The sequence below is a fragment of the Somniosus microcephalus genome, unplaced genomic scaffold (genome assembly GCF_052327205.1).
Source record: "Somniosus microcephalus isolate GS21.2 unplaced genomic scaffold, FLI_Smic_1.0 unresolved_chr9, whole genome shotgun sequence".
Lineage (NCBI taxonomy): Eukaryota > Metazoa > Chordata > Chondrichthyes > Squaliformes > Somniosidae > Somniosus > Somniosus microcephalus.
The window spans coordinates 26,500,244-26,517,211 of NW_028225187.1; positions in this window are offsets into that span (position 1 = coordinate 26,500,244).

The window sequence follows — 16,968 nt, forward strand, 5'->3', positions numbered from 1 at the left end:
AGTATGCCTCCGGAGTCTCTGCCTTGGGTTACACTTGGTAATTTATTGGAGGGGACCACCAGCTCAGTGTACCCTTGGGGACAGCCAGTGTGTCCTTTTCCTTTATACCAAGTTTCCTGTAAAATGATAATATCTAGATCTTTTGTTTCATCTATGAACTCTGGGGTCCTACTCTTCACGTCTCGCACCGAAGAGCGTAGACCTTGGATATTCCAGGTTGAAATATATAAGGATTTCATGTTAAGTTTGATCTTTTACTATGATAGGTTAAAGAGTGGTACGTGTTTGTCGTGTCTAAGTGTGGGAAAAAAAGATCATCTCAGTTGTCTATAAAAGTTAATACTATTTGGTTACGGTTCTTTCTATTAATTAGTCCTTGTTCCATAAGGTGGAAGTAGATGCTGCTGCACATCTGCTTATTGTCTCTTAATGGATTGTTTCTGTCTGAGGTATTGCGTACGTCCTGTGCATCTCTCCCTCTGTCTGGCTGGGAGCGGTCCTGTTCCCCTGTGGGACAGGAGTGGTGCAGGTCTGATATTGTTGTTTTGCATGGGGATCCTCTCTGGCCTCGGTTGGTGTGGTGGTGGTCTTTGTAGTGGTCCTGATATGTACCCCGCTGATCTCTGGTGGTCGCGGGGGGGTCCTCTTGGAGTTTGGGTATGGACCCGGTTAAAAGCGACATCCTTCAGGGCTTTAGCAAAGATCGATATTCTTTTCCTTTGGATGTGGACGTGGTCGTAAAGAGATTCCTCATCGAGGGTGGGGTGTTGGGCCAGGTGCACGTTGTGTGTTGATTCGCAGTCTCTTGCTATGCTGGCATTTATCTCATGAATTGTGTTGTTGTTGAAGTCTGTTCTCGGCAATATTGTGGAAACAGTGATTCTAGTGTTTGGAAATGTACTGCTTGCCTTCCTGATCATTGCTCTGAGCGATGTTGCTACCTCTTTCTGTTGGGCCTTTAGGTCATTTGTGCCCGTGTGTATTATTATGTGTTGGGGGGAGCCTAATCTGGCTTTGATCAGCCATCCCATGGCTCTGTCTGTTGTTGGGCACCAGATCTTTTCTACTTTACTTCTAGGGAAGAGCTTTTTCTCCCATAGAAATTTCCCATTTGAGTCTATGAGTATTACGATGTCAGCCTTGTTTGTGTTTACTGTCTGGTGGCTTTCGCCTGGACTCATAGTGTGTGTGCTGGGCTGGGGTGTCTGATGTGTGCGTACCTCTTGTGAGCGGCTCGCTTGTGGTTCCACGGTGGTGGGGGAAGATTGGGAATCAGTATGCTGGTCGGTCTGTGTGGCACCCCTTGTATTGTGTGTCTGTTGCTTTTGTTCCGTGTGGGAGTGCATCTGTTCCGTCCGGCTCTGTCTTGTCTTATCTCTAGCCTCTGGTTGCTGGTCTAATGGTGTTATCTCTCCTCTATGGCTCTCTTCTTTTTCCTGCAGCTCTTTCATCTGATTCCTAAGTAGATTCACCTAGTTCTCAAGTAGATTCAGCTCTCTCTTGTGTCTCTCCCTCTCCTGCTTTTGTTCGTGATTCATTTTGAGGAACTCCTCTCTAAGTTTAACCATCTCTGTCTCTAATTGATTAAATTTATCTTTTTGTTGTATCTGGCTGTGTGATCCCAGGGTATGTGTCTGGTCGGCCCTGGAAGGCTCACTCACTTCCTGGCTATGCTGCTCTTCTCTTGGTGAGCTGGGATTGGTAGGGGGACTATGTGTGGCTTCCTCCCTGGTAATTATGCTGGGGTTTGTCAGTTGTATCATGTGGCTGTGGGTCCCCGGGGTTAGTGTCTGGTTTGAACTGTGTGGCTCGTTCACCTCCTGACCAGGCAGATTTCCTCCTGGTAAGTTGTCAATGTTGGGGGGAGTGCGGGCCACTCTGGGGCTGTTCCTTCCCCTCTTAGTTAATCCTTTCAGTGTCCTGAAGGCCGTTGCAAATTTGTCGAGGTTGCCTTGCACTACTATTGTTCCGGTATTGTACACGTTGACAGTCGTGGTTGCCCTGTTTCCTGGTGTGTTAATTTTCATTTTGGACCCATTTGCGGTATTTTCTAGCTTAACACTGGTATAGTGTGATTTTATTGCTGTGATTCAAGCCGCTGGCTGATCTGAGTAGAAAATGAGGTTACTTTTTGTCCCATTATTGTACCAGTCAGCAAAAAGATTTTCTGGTTTTTCTCTCATCTGATCATGCTTGATCGCTTTTATAGCTTTTTTTGCGGTGTTGGGGGGAATCTGGAAGCGGTTGCTCTCAGTGTCCCTCGGGGGCTGTTGTGGATCTTCTGATTCGCTCATTTTTGGTAAAGTATTGTTGATCTTAGAATAAGCTTTTCTGGGGCCCCGTGTTTGGTGTTTCTGTCTCTGTCTCACTCACTCACTCACTCACTCACTCACTCACTCACTCACTCACTCACTCACTCTCTGTCTCACTCACTCTGTCTCTGTCTCACTCACTCTCTCTCCGTCTCACTCACTCTCTGTCTCACTCACTCTCTGTCTCTGTCTCACTCACTCTCTGTCTCTGTCTCACTCACTCTCTGTCTCTGTCTCACTCACTCTGTCTCTGTCTCTCTCACTCTCTGTCTCTGTCTCACTCACTCTCTGTCTCTGTCTCACTCACTCTCTCTCTCTGTCTCACTCACGCTCTGTCCCTGTCTCACTCACTCTCTGTGTAATGAAATATTCCATTCATCACTGCCTGTGACTGTGGTTGGTTTCAGGTTTCAGTTCCCTTACCTCAGTTCCGTCTCCTCACCATTGTATTGTATACTGTAATGTATTGTGTGTCGGGCTCCGCCCAGACCTGGCCCCTATGTAAGCAAGCTCAGCCTGGCCTCATATCCAGTACTGCAGACCTCCAGATGGAAGATACCTCTCTCCACTGCGTGTTACCTTCTAAGTTAATAAAAGCCTTGTTTTGTTTCGCTAACATCGAGTCTCGGAATTATTGAGGCACATCACTCTGTCTCTGTCTCACTCAATTCAATTCAATTTCAATTCAAATCGCTTTATTGGCATGACAACTTACATCTTATGTTGCCAAAGCATCGGAAAACATTCATGTTTGTTCACAAAAATACAGATCTATCCATACAGTGTATAAACAGATATATCCCTGAGTGTATAAATATTACTTTCATATAATTTATATATACTCTTTTCTTATCTTTAGTGGTTGTCCCTCTGTTTATGGCAAGCTGTAACATAGTGTGCCGCCAGTGTTACGCAACTTCTCTCTTCCCCTAATAGGTATGGGAGTTTTTGGTCGTCATTCAATTTTCTGAATTCCTGGCATATTTTTGTAAATTTTGGGTAGAAATTCTCCCTTATGCCCTGATATTTTCTACAAGCTGTGAGGAAGTGCATCTCTGTCTCCACCACTCCCTGACTGCAGTGAGAGCATACCCTGTCCTCTCTTGGTAGCCGGGTCTGCCTGTGTCTACCTTTTTCGATCGCCAGGCTATGTTCACTAAGTCTGTACATTGTCAGGATTTTTCTCAGTTTGCTGTCCTTTACCATGGTCAGGTAATCAGCTATGTTGTATTGTCTGTTTAGGGCCAAGTAGCAATTGAGTTTGCTTTGGGTTTTTGTTGTTTCTGCCCAATATGTCAGATATTTTTCCTTTTGCTTAGCGACGATTGTGTTGGGTCGAATTCTTTGTGTTACGCTGTCACTGTCCTGTGGCTGGTTATTGTTAGTAGTGTTAGCAGTTACTTCACTGAGTCCCAGGACTAGTTGACTGAGGGTATTCTTCTTTATGTTCAGCTCTTGGCATTTCAGGGCGTCTCTCTCTCTCTCTGTCTCACTCACTCTCTGTCTCACTCACTCACTCTGTCTCACTCTCTCTCTCTCACTCACTCTCTGTCTCACTCACTCACTCTCTGTCTCTGTCTCACTCACTCTCTGTCTCTGTCTCACTCACTTTGTCTCTGTCTCAGTCTCTCTCTCTCTGTCTCACTCACTCTCTGTCTCTGTCTCACTCACTCTCTGTCTCACTCACTCTCTGTCTGTCTCTGTCTCACTCACTCTCTGTCTCACTCACTCTCTCTCTCTGTCACTCTCTGTCTCTGTCTCACTCACTCTCTCTCTCTGTCTCACTCACTCTCTCTCTCTGTCTGTCTCTGTCTCACTCACTCACTCTCTCTGTCTCTGTCTTACTCACTCACTGTGTCTCACTCACTCTGCCTCTGTCTCACTCACTCTCTGTCTCACTCACTCTCTGTTTCACTCACTCTGTGTCTCTGTCTCACTCACTCTCTGTCTCTCTCACTCTCTGTCTCACTCACTCTGTGACTCTGTCTCACTCACTCTCTGTCTCACTCACTCTCTCTCTCTCTGTCTCACTCACTCTCTCTCTCTGTCTCTGTCTCACTCTCTCTCTCTCTCTGTCTCACTCACTCTCTCTGTCTCTGTCTCACTCACTCTCTGTCTCACTCACTCTCTGTCTCTCTCACTCTCTGTCTCACTCACTCTGTGACTCTGTCTCACTCACTCTCTGTCTCACTCACTCTCTCTCTCTCTGTCTCACTCACTCTCTCTCTCTGTCTCTGTCTCACTCTCTCTCTCTCTCTCTCACTCACTCTCTCTGTCTCTGTCTCACTCACTCTCTGTCTCACTCACTCTCTGTCTCTGTCTCACTCACTCACTGTGTCTCACTCACTCTGCCTCTGTCTCACTCACTCTCTGTCTCACTCACTCTCTGTTTCACTCACTCTGTGTCTCTGTCTCACTCACTCTCTGTCTCTCTCACTCTCTGTCTCACTCACTCTGTGACTCTGTCTCACTCACTCTCTGTCTCACTCTCTCTCTCTCTCTGTCTCACTCACTCTCTCTCTCTGTCTCTGTCTCACTCTCTCTCTCTCTCTCTGTCTCACTCACTCTCTCTGTCTCTGTCTCACTCACTCTCTGTCTCACTCACTCTCTGTCTCTGTCTCACTCACTCTCTGTCTCTGTCTCACTCACTCTCTGTCTCTGTCTCACTCACTCTCTCTCTCTGTCTCACTCACTCTCTGTCTCACTCACTCTCTCTCTCTGTCTCACTCACTCTCTGTCTATGTCTCACTCACTCTCTCTCTGTCTCACTCACTCTCTGTCTCACTCACTCTCTGTCTCTGTCTCACTCACTCTCTCTCTGTCTCACTCACTCTCTGTCTCACTCACTCTCTCTCTGTCTCACTCACTCTCTCTGTCTCACTCACTCTCTCTGTCTCTGTCTCACTCACTCTCTGTCTCACTCACTCTCTGTCTCTGTCTCACTCACTCTCTGTCTCTGTCTCACTCACTCTCTGTCCCTGTCTCACTCACTCTCTCTCTCTGTCTCACTCACTCTCTGTCTCACTCACTCTCTCTCTCTGTCTCACTCACTCTCTGTCTCTGTCTCACTCACTCTCTCTCTGTCTCACTCACTCTCTGTCTCACTCACTCTCTCTCTGTCTCACTCACTCTCTCTGTCTCACTCACTCTCTCTCTCTGTCTCACTCACTCTCTGTCTCTGTCTCACTCACTCTCTCTCTGTCTCACTCATTCTCTCTCTCTGTCTCACTCACTCTCTCTCTCTGTCTCTGTCTCACTCACTCTGTCTCTGTCTCTCTCACTCTCTGTCTCTATCTCACTCACTCTCTCTCTCTCTCTCTGTCTCACTCACTGTCTCTCTCGCTGACTGTCTCTCTCTCTGTATCTCTGTCTCTGTCTCTCTGTCTCTCTCTCTGTCTCTCTCCCTGTCTCTCTCTCTGGCTCTCCCTCTCTCTCTGTCTGTCTCTCTCTCTGTTTATCTCTCCCCCTCTATCTCTCTTTGTCCCTCTCTCTCTCTGTCTCTCTGTCTCTCTCTGTCTCACTCTCTGTCTCTCTCGCTGACTGTCTCTCTCTCTGTATCTCTGTCTCTGTCTCTCTGTCTCTCTCTCTGTCTCTCTCCCTGTCTCTCTCTCTGGCTCTCCCTCTCTCTCTGTCTGTCTCTCTCTCTGTTTATCTCTCCCCCTCTATCTCTCTTTGTCCCTCTCTCTCTCTGTCTCTCTGTCTCTCTCTGTGTCTCACTCTCTCTCTGTTTATCTCTCACCCTCTATCTCTCTCTGTCTCTCTCTCTGTCTCCATGTCTGTCTTTCTCTCTCTCTCTCTGTTTACCTCTCTCCCTCTCTCTCTGTCTGTCTCTCTCTCTCTCTGTGTTTATCTCTCTCCCTCTCTCTCTGTCTGTCTGTCAATTCAATTCAATTCAATTCAAATGCTTTATTGGCATGAAAGTTTACAGGGAACCATATTGCCAAAGCTTACATAACAAAAAGTACAGTTTTCCAACATTCTGTAGGTGTCAAACAATTTTGACCTTCGTTGGGTACATACAATATTAATTTAAACAATATTAATTTAAACAGTCGTTGAACATCGTTGGGTACATTCAGTATTAATTTTAAACAGTCCTCAGGTTGTGACATGTTGTTACATATTTGGCCCCAAGGTATGGTCTGTCTCCTTCTCCCAGGACTAATCTTAATTTTGACATGTCATCCAATTCTTTGAAATCTGGGGTTGTTTGGCTGAGCTTGTCAAATAATATGTTTCTTGTTTTGTTGAATTTTTCGCATTTTAGGAGGAAGTGCATCTCTGTCTCAACCTCGCCGGCCAGACATTGATCACATATTCTATTCTCTCTAGGCTGCCAGGATTTCTTGTATCTTCCTTTTTCAATTGCCAGTTGGTGGTCGCTTAGTCTGTACCTGGTGAGGGTCTGTCTCTGTTTTGTGTCTCTGATGGTCGAGAGATAGTCTGCCAGTTTATATTCTCTTTTTAGGGCCCGGTAACATTCTAATCTGCTTTGGCTTTTGGTTATTTTGTTCCAATGTTCCAGGTAGGTTTCTTTGCATTGTTTAATGATTTGGTTCACTCGGATTGGTGTTTGGGCGGCAGTGTTGGTCTGGGACTGGTCAGGGTCCGGCTGAGTAGGAGTACTTAGTTTCAGTAGCAGCTGACTCAGGGGACTCTTTTCTGGGTTTAGCTCTTGGGTCTGTAAGGCCCTCTATCTCTCTGTCTCTCTCTCTCTGTCTCTCAGTCTCCCTGTCTGTCTGTCTGTCTCTCTCTCTCTCTGTTTCTCTCTCTCTGTTTCTCTCTCTCGCTCTGTCTCCCCCTCTGTCTTTCTGTCTCTCACCCTCTATCTCTCTCTGTCTCTCTCTCTCTCTGCCTCTCTCTCTCTCCCACTCTGTTTCTCTCTCCGCATCTATCTCTCAATTCAATTCAATTCAAATCGCTTTATTGGCATGATGACAAGGTACATCTTATGTTGCCAAAGCATCGAAAAACATTCATGGTTGAACACATAAATACAGATCTATCCATACAGTGTATAAACAGATATATCCCTGAGTGTATAAATATACATTCATATAATTTGTATATACTCTTTTCTTATATTTAGTGGTTGTCCCTCTGTTTATGGCAAGCTGTAACATAGTGTGCCGCTAAGGTTACACAATTTCTCTGTTCCCCTAGTAGGTATGGGAGTTTTTGGTCGTCATTCAAATTTCTGAATTCAGGGCATATTTTTGTGAATTTTGGGTAGAAATTCTCCCTTATGCCCTGATATTTTCCACAAGCTGTGAGGAAGTGCATCTCTGTCTCCACCACTCCCTGACTGCAGTGAGAGCATATCCTGTCCTCTCTTGGTAGCCGGGTCTGCCTGTGTCTACCTTTTTCGATCGCCAGGCTATGTTCACTAAGTCTGTATATTGTCAAGGTTTTTCTCAGTTTGCTATCCTTTACCATGGTCAGGTAATCAGCCATGTTGTATTGTCTGTTTAGGGCCAAGTAGCAATTGAGTTTGTTTTGGGTTTTTGTTGTTTCTGCCCAATATGACAGATATTTTTCCTTTTGCTTAGTGACAATTGTGTTGGGTCGAATTCTCTGTGCTACGATGTCACTGTCCTGGGGCTGGTTATTGTTAGTAATGTTAGTAGTTACTTCACTGAGTTCCAGGACTAGTTGACTGAGGGTATTCTTCTTTATGGTCCTCTCTTGACATTTCCGGGCTTTGTAATGATAGCAGTGGGGGTTGCTCATTTTTAGGTGTTTCCAAAATTTGGTGGCTCTTTTTTGGATAGTAATTATTAATGGGTATTGGCCTAGTTCTGCCCTGCATGCATTGTTTACGGTTTTCCTTTGAGTCCAGAGGATACTTTTACAGAATTCTGCATGTAGGATCTCAATTGGGTGTTTGTGCCATTTTGCAAATTCTTGTTGTGTTAGCGGTCCCCACACCTCACTGCCATAGAGTGCAATTGGTTCAATTACTGATTTAAAAATTTTGAGCCAAATGCTAATTGGGATTTCTATTTGGATTGATTTTTTAATGGCATAGAAAGCCCTTCTTGCTTTCTCTTTCAGTTCATTCACAGCCAGATGAAAATTTCTCGTAGAACTGATTTTTAAGCCCAAGTATGTGTAGTTAGTGGTTTGTTCAATTTTAGTTGTTCCTAGTGTGAAATTTATTCTGGGTCCCTGATGTCTGGATCTTTGCTGGAACACAAGGACTTTGTTTTTTTTGGGGTTTATTGTCAGGGCCCAGGTCTGGCAGAACGACTGCAGCAGATCCAGGTTCTGCTGTAGACCCTCCTTCGTTGGTGAAAACAGAACCAGGTCATCTGCATAGAGGAGGAATTTAACCTTGGATTCATATAGGGTGAGGCCGGGTGCTGTAGATTGTTCAAGTAGTTTTGCCAATTCATTTATGTAAATATTAAAGAGTGTCGGTGAGATGGGCGAGCCCTGCGTCACACCACGCCCCTGTGGGAAGTATTTTGTTTGTTTGTCTCCAATTTTAACTGCACATTTATTGTTTGTATACATTGATTTAATTACATCATATGTTTTTCCCCCTACACCACTTTCAATAAGTTTCAAGAATAGACCGTCGTGCCAGATGGAATCGAAAGCCTTCTGGAAATCTATAAAGCAGGCAAAAATTTTGCTTTTGTTTTGATGAACGTGTTTGTCAATTAGGGTCTGTAGGGTGAAGATATGATCTGATGTTCTATAGTTTGGTAGGAATCCAATTTGGCTTTTACTCAAGACATTGTGCTCCTCAAGGAAGTTTATAAGTCTTTTGTTTATGATACTACAGAATACCTTCCCCAGGTACTGTTTACACAGATGCCTCGATAGTTATTTGGGTCATCTTTGTCTCCACTTTTGTATATGGGCGTTATGAGTCCTTTGTTCCAGATATCAGGGAAGTAACCGACACTCAGAACCAAGTTGAAGAGTTTTAGGATAGCCAATTTCATTTTATCGTCCGTGTGTTTAATCATCTCGCCGTCTGCACCGCAAGCTTTTCCTGGTCGCAGGTCCTTGAGTTTTTCAAATAGCTCTTTTTCAGTTATTATGGGGTCTAGCGGGTTTTGGTTATCTTTTATGGCCAATTCGAGCTTTTCCAGTTTTTTGCATATTTGGTATTGCTCTGGGCTTAGTGTGTTTTTCTGGTATAATTTTTCAAAATGGTTTTCCCATGTGTCTCCGTTTTGAATGGCCAATTCGTCTGTTGTTTTTTGTGTAATTTATTCCAGTTGTCCCAGAAACAATTGGAATCGATGGATTCCTCAATGGAGCTGAGTGTATTCTTAATATACTGCTCTTTTTTGGTTCTGAGTGTGTTTTTGTATTGTGTTAGTGCCTGACAATAAGTAAGGCTTAATTCCTCATTTTCTGGCTGTCTGTGTTTTTGGTTTGATATTTTTCTGAGTTTTTTCCTCATGTTCTGGCAATCTGAGTCAAACCATTTTTCGTAGTTTTTTGTTTTGGGTTTATTCTTGTGAACTTTCAAGTTTGACATTGATGCCAAATTATCAAAAATATTATTTAGGTTAGTCACTGCCCAGTTTACGCCTTCTTTATTGTGTGTGTATGTATTTTCCAGAAAGGTGTCCAAGAGAGCTTGAGTTGATTGATTGCTAATTGCCTTCTGGTATTTTTCCGTGCTGTTTTTGGCCCATCTGTAGGATTTTTTAATGTTGTGCAGCTTACTGGGTTGCGTTTCTGTGTTGGTTGTTTCTGTTCTTTTAAGATATGCAGTAATTTGACTGTGATCTGACAGTGTTGTTTGTGGTTTGACTGTGAATGCTCTGAAAGAGGATGGGTCCAGGTCCGTAATCATATAGTCTACGGTGCTGAAGCCAAGAGGTGAGCAATAGGTAGATCTTCCTAGGTAGTCTCCCATGAACCTACCATTGACAATGTACAGACCCAGGCTTCGACAGAGCTGCAGGAGCTGTTTTCCGTTAGCATTTGTCTGTTTGTCGCAGTTATGCCTGTGTGGATGGGAAGGGAGATCAAAGTGGTTATTCCCAAATATGTAATTATTCCCCTGTTGAGATACCGCGGCAAACGTGGGAGTCGAGACAGAGCTATTGAAAACACAACTGCTTTATTCTGACCACATGGTAAACAGGAACTAGAAAAGCCCGCACATCCACTTAAATACTTCCCAGACAGGAAGTGCTCCCGGCAGCCTGTCCCTGCGGGAAACAAGTTGCTGGAGGAAAGGGCCCCCGGCTGGGGGCTTCTGCTTAGACTGTCTGTGCCGCCGTGAGCGGATTATGTCCAGTGGTGGCGTGTCGCCACAGAGCTCCCCCCAGAATCCGCTTAGGAGGAATGGACAAGCCGTGACGGTGGTCTAATGGTTCTGCTGCAGCGGCTCTGAGTGGTCGCCGGTCTGGTTGGTTGGGTCGGGCGGTTCGCCGCCGGCTGTGCTGGCTTGCCGGGGGGACGGCCTCTGGCTGGAGGCTGGGCCATGGGGACCTGTTCCCCTGGTTCTGTGTGTGCTGGTTTGAGCCGGTCGATGGAGACTGTCTCGACCCTGTCGCCGAGTCGCAGCTTGAATACCTTGTCCCCGGTTTGTAGTACCTCGTACGGACCGTCGTACGGGGGTCGCAGGGGCCTCATAAGGGCTGCGGCTCTGGGGATGAACCTGTTGTAGAAGTTCACCATCCCGAGGAACTCCTGGAGGCCCTTGATGGTTGTGGGGCGGGGGAATTGCTGGACGGCCTGCACCTTGTTGGGCAGGGGGACGGCCCCAGCAGGGGTGATGTGGTGACCGAGAAAATCGATCTCGGTTAGGCCGAATTGGCACTTCGCCGGGCTGAGGATGAGCCCGTGTTGGGCTAGGCGCCCGAACAGGATGCAAAGGTGTTCGAGGTGTTCCTGTTTGGAGGAGCTGGCCACGAGAATGTCGTCTAGATAGACGAATAGGAAGTTCAGGTCCCGGAGGACTGAGTCCATAAGGCGCTGGAAAGCCTGGGCTGCATTCTTGAGGCCGAAGGGCATCCTCAGGAACTCGAACAGGCCGAATGGGGTGATGACGGCCGTTTTGGGGATGTCCGCGGTGTGTACGGGGACTTGGTGGTAACCGCTCACCAGGTCGACTTTGGAAAAGACGGTTCGTCCGGCCAGTCGGGCCGAGAAGTCCTGGATGTGTGGCACCGGGTATCGATCGGGGGTGGTGGCGTCGTTGAGGCGGCGGTAGTCCCCGCAAGGGCGCCAGCCTCCGCCGGGCTTGGGGGCGATGTGGAGGGGCGAGGCCCAAGGGCTGCTGGAGCGGCGGATGATGCCGAGTTGTTCCATGTTGGTAAACTCGGCCCGCGCGATTTCCAGCTTGGCCGGGTTGAGTCTGCGGGCGTGGGCAGAAACTGGGGGGCCGGTGGTGGGGATATAGTGTTCCACACCGTGCTTGGCGGCTTTGGCCGAAAAGGTCGGGTTAGTGAGGGCGGGAAACTTAGCTAGGAGTGCCGAGTAGTCGTCCGTGGCTCTGGCGAGGCAGTAGGTCGTCAGGCCGGCCGAACGGGCCGGGGTAAAGGCGCCGGGGATGGGGGCCATAGTGTTGATGTCGACGAGGCGGTGCCTCGGAATGTCGACAAGGAGGCCGTGGGCGCGTAGGAAGTCGGCGCCAATGAGTGGGCAGAGGACCTTGGCTGTCAGGAACTCCCAGCGGTAGCGGCGGCCCGCGAGGTCGAGCGTGACCATGCGGGTGCCATATGTGCGGATTTCAGAGCCGTTGGCTGCAGCCAGTGTGATACCCCGTGTGCCGCGTTGGATCTCGAGGGCGGAGGCGGGGGTGATGCTGTGCTGGGCCCCTGTGTCGCACAGAAATCGGCGGTTGGTTCTGTCGTCAGTGACGTACAGTAGGGGCTCCTTCTGCCCCGCGGCCATCGCGGGGGCCGGTGCGGGGGGGGTTTGAAGGAACACGGTGGCGTGCAGCGTTGAGCCCTAGCGCCAAAACGGGTGTGGTAGTAGCAGTGACCCGGAGTGGTAGGGCGGTCGGGCCTAGTGGCCCGGGAAGACCGCGTGGTCGTTGCCGTGAGGTCGGGCGCGACGTCGTGAGCGGCCTGTGCAGAGAGCAGCCGGTCGGCCTTTTCGGCTATCTCATTCAGGTCCGTGGAGTCAGACTCCACAAGGAGCGGGCGGATGCTGGCGGGGAGCTGCCGAATGAAAAGCGTGCGAAAAAGGGCGCCGAGATTTTTGTCGTCGGAGAGGGACAGCATGTGGGAAAGCAGGTCTGATGGTGAAGCATCACCAAGGCCGGGGAGGTCCAGGAGTTGGCAGTGGCGCTGGTAAGAGGACGTTTGAAATTTTTTAAGTAGCGCAGCCTTCAGATGCTCGTACTTGCCCTCCGTTGGTGGATTCTGCAGCGCTGCCCAAACCTTGAGGACTGTAGCGTAGGTGAGCGAGGCGACGAGGTAGTCGTACTTCGTGGCGTCGACTGTAATGCCTTTCAGCCGGAATCTGGACTCAGCTTGAACGAACCAGGCTTCGGCGAGGTTCTCCCAAAAGTCAGGTAATTTAACCGTGACTACGTTTGTATCCGCCATGCTAGCTTAGGATTCGTCCTGAGCGTCGGGGTCACCAGTGTTGAGATACCGCGGCAAACGTGGGAGTCGAGACAGAGCTATTGAAAACACAACTGCTTTATTCCATCCACATGGTAAACAGGAACTAGAAAAGCCCGCACATCCACTTAAATACTTCCCAGACAGGAAGTGCTCCCGGCAGCCTGTCCCTGCGGGAAACAAGTTGCTGGAGGAAAGGGCCCCCGGCTGGGGGCTTCTGCTTAGACTGTCTGTGCCGCCGTGAGCGGATTATGTCCAGTGGTGGCGTGTCGCCACACCCCTGATTATTGGAGAAGTCTGGTTCTTCGCCAGTTCTTAAGTTGAGGTCACCACAGATCAACACATTTCCCTGGGCCTGGAATTGGACAATCTCCCTCTCTATGTTGGAGAAGGTGTCCTCTTTGAAGTACGGGGATTCTGTTGGGGGGATATAGAGTGTGCAAATGAAAACATCTTGCATGCTAGAGATGATGCCCCTTTTAATTTTGAGCCATAAGTGGTTTTCGCCCTTTTTTATAAATTTAATGTAATTCCTAAGCTCTGCTTTAAGCCAAATTAGTATGCCTCCAGATTCTCTGCCCTGGGTTACTCCTGGCAGTTTATTGGAGGGGACCACCAGCTCTGTGTACCCATGGGGACAGCCAGTGTGCCCTTCTCCTCGACACCAGGTTTCCTGTAAAAAGATAATATCTTTAACTTCATCCAGGAACTCTGGGGTCCCACTCTTCATGCCAAGCATAGAAGAGCGTAGACCTTGGATATTCCAGGTTGAGATATATAAGGATTTCATGCTGAATTTGATCTTTTACTGTGATGGGTTAAAATATGATAAATAGTGATATGTGTTTGTCGTGCCTAAATGGGGAAATGTATATCTCTGTCTCTCTCTCCCTCTATCTGTCTCTCTCTCTCTCTGTCTCTGTCTCTCTCTCTCTCCCTGTCTCTCTTCTCTCTCTGTCTCTGTCTCTGTCTCTCACTTCTCTCTCTGTCTCTCTTACCCTTTATCTCTCAGTCTCTCTCTCTCTCTCTCTCTCTGCCTCTGTCTCTCTCAGTCTCTCTCTCTCTCTCTCTCTGCCTCTGTCTCTCTCAGTCTCTCTCTCTCTCTCTCTCTCTCTCTCTCTCTGCCTCTGTCTCTCTGTCACTCTCTCTCTTTCCCACTGTTTTCTCCCCCCTATCTCTCTGTCTCTCACTGTCTCTGTCTCACACACTCTCTCTGTATCTCTCTCTCTGTGTCTCTCTGTCTTTCTTTCTCTCTCTCTCTCTCTCTCTGCCTCTGTCTCTCTCTCTCTCTTTCCCACTGTTTTCTCCCCCCTATCTCTCTGTCTCTCACTGTCTCTGTCTCACACACTGTCTCTGTATCTCTCTCTCTGTGTCTCTCTGTCTTTCTTTCTCTCTCTCTCTCTCTCTCTCTCTCTGTCTCTCTGTCTCTGTCTGCCTCTCTGTCTCTCTCTCTCTGTCTCTCTCAGTCTCTCTCTCTCTGTCTCTCTCTCTGTCTCTCTGTCTCTGTCTCTGTCTGTCTCTCTCTGTCTCTCTCAGTCTCTCTCTCTGTCTCTCTCTCGCTCTCTCTGCCTCTGTCTCTCTCTCTCTCTCTCTCTCTCTTTCCCACTGTTTTCTCCCCCCATCTCTCTGTCTCTCTGTCTCTCACTGTCTCTGTCAATTCAATTCAATTCAATTCAAATCGCTTTATTGGCATGACAAGTTACATCTTATGTTGCCAAAGCATCGGAAAACATTCATGTTTGTTCACAAAAATACAGATCTATCCATACAGTGTATAAACAGGTATATCCCTGAGTGTATAAATATACATTCATATAATTTATATATACTCTTATCTTATATTTAGTGGTTGTCCCTCTGTTTATGGCAAGCTGTAACATAGTGTGCCGCCAGTGTTATGCAATTTCTCTCTTCCCCTAGTAGGTATGGGAGTTTTTGGTCGTCATTCAAATTTCTGAATTCCGGGCATATTTTTGTGAATTTTGGGTAGAAATTCTCCCTTATGCCCTGATATTTTCTACAAGCTGTGAGGAAGTGCATCTCTGTCTCCACCATTCCCTGACTGCAGTGAGAGCATATCCTGTCCTCTCTTGGTAGCCGGGTCTGCCTGTGTCTACCTTTTTCGATCGCCAGGCTATGTTCACTAAGTCTGTACCTTGTCAGGATTTTTCTCAGTTTGCTATCCTTTACCATGGTCAGGTAATCAGCTATGTTGTATTGTCTGTTTAGGGCCAAGTAGCAATTGAGTTTGCTTTGGGTTTTTGTTGTTTCTGCCCAATATGTCAGATATTTTTCCTTTTGCTTAGTGACGATTGTGTTGGGTCGAATTCTTTGTGTTACGCTGTCACTGTCCTGGGGCTGGTTATTGTTAGTAGTGTTAGTAGTTACTTCACTGAGTCCCAGGACTAGTTGACTGAGGGTATTCTTCTTTATGGTCAGCTCTTGGCATTTCAGGGCGTCGTAGTGATAGCATTGGGGGTTGCTCATTTGTAGGTGATTCCAAAATTTCTCTCTCTGTCTCTGTCTCTCTCAGTCTCTCTCTCTGTCCAATTCCAATTCCAATTCCAATTCAAATGCTTTATTGGCATGAAAGTTTACAGAGAACCATATTGCCAAAGCTTACATAGCAAAAAGGTACAGTTTTCCAACATTCTGTAGGTGTCAGTCGATTTGACATTTGTTGGGTATATACAATATTACTTTTAAACAATATTAATTTTAAACAGTCTTTGTACTTCATTTGGTACGTTCAATATTAATTTTAAACAGTCTTAATTTTAAACAGTCCTCAGGTTGTGACATGTTGTTACATATTTGGCCCCAAGGTATGGTCTGTCTCCTTCTCCTAGGACTAATCTCAATTTTGACAGGTCATCCAATTCCTTGAAATCTGGGGTTGTTTGGCTTAGCTTGTTGAATAATATGTTTCTTGATGTGTTGAATTTTTCGCATTTTAGGAGGAAATGCATCTCTGTTTCAACCTCGCCGGCCTGTCTCTCTCTCGCTCTCTCTGCCTCTGTCTCTCTCTCTCTCTCTCTCTTTCCCACTGTTTTCTCCCCCCTATCTCTCTGTCTCTCTGTCTCTCACTGTCTCTGTCTCACACACTCTCTCTGTCTCTCTCTCTCTCTGTCTCTCTCTCTGTCTTTCTCACTCTCTGTCTCTCTCCCACTCTATCTGTCTGTCTGTCTCTCTCCCCCTCTATCTGTCTGTCTCTCCCCCTCCCTCTCTTTCTCTTTCTCCCTGTCTCTGTCTCTCTCTCTGTCTCTCTCTCTCTGTCTCACTCACTCTCTGTCTCTCTCTGTCTCGCTGTCTCTCTCTCTCCTTGGCTCTCTCTCTGTCTCTCTCTCTTTATCAGTTCAGTTCAGTTCAGTTCAAATGCTTTATTGGCATGAAAGTTTACAGAGAACCATATTGCCAAAGCTTACATAGCAAAAAGGTACAGTTTTCCAACATTCTGTAGGTGTCAATCGATTTGACATTTGTTGGGTATATACAATATTACTTTTAAACAATATTAATTTTAAACAGTCTTTCTACTTCATTTGGTACGTTCAATATTAATTTTAAACAGTCTTACTTTTAAACAGTCCTCAGGTTGTGACATGTTGTTACATATTTAGCCCCAAGGTATCTCTCTCTTTATCTCTCCCCCTCTCTCTTTCTGCCTCTCTCTCACTGTCTCTGTCTCTTTGTCTCTGTCTCTCTCTTTCTCTGTCTGTCTCTGTCTCTGTCTCTCTCTGTCTCTCTCTCTGTCTCTGTCTCTGGCTCTGTCTCTCTCTCTCTGTCTGTCTGTCTCTCTCACTGCCTCTCCCCCCCTCTCTCTCTCTCTCTCCCTCTATCTCTATATATCTCTCTGTCTCCCTCTCCCTCTCCCTGTCTTGCTCTCTCCCTCTCTCTCTCTCCCTCTATCTGTCTGTCTCTTTCCCTCTATCTGTCTGTCTCTCTGTCTGTCTTTCTCTCTCTCTCTCACTCTGTTTCTCTCTCTCTCTCTGTCCAATTCCAATTCCAATTAAAATGCTTTATTGGCATGAAAGTTTACAGAGAACCATATTGCCAAAGCTTACATAGCAAAAAGGTACAGTTTTCCAACATTCTGTAGGTGTCAATCG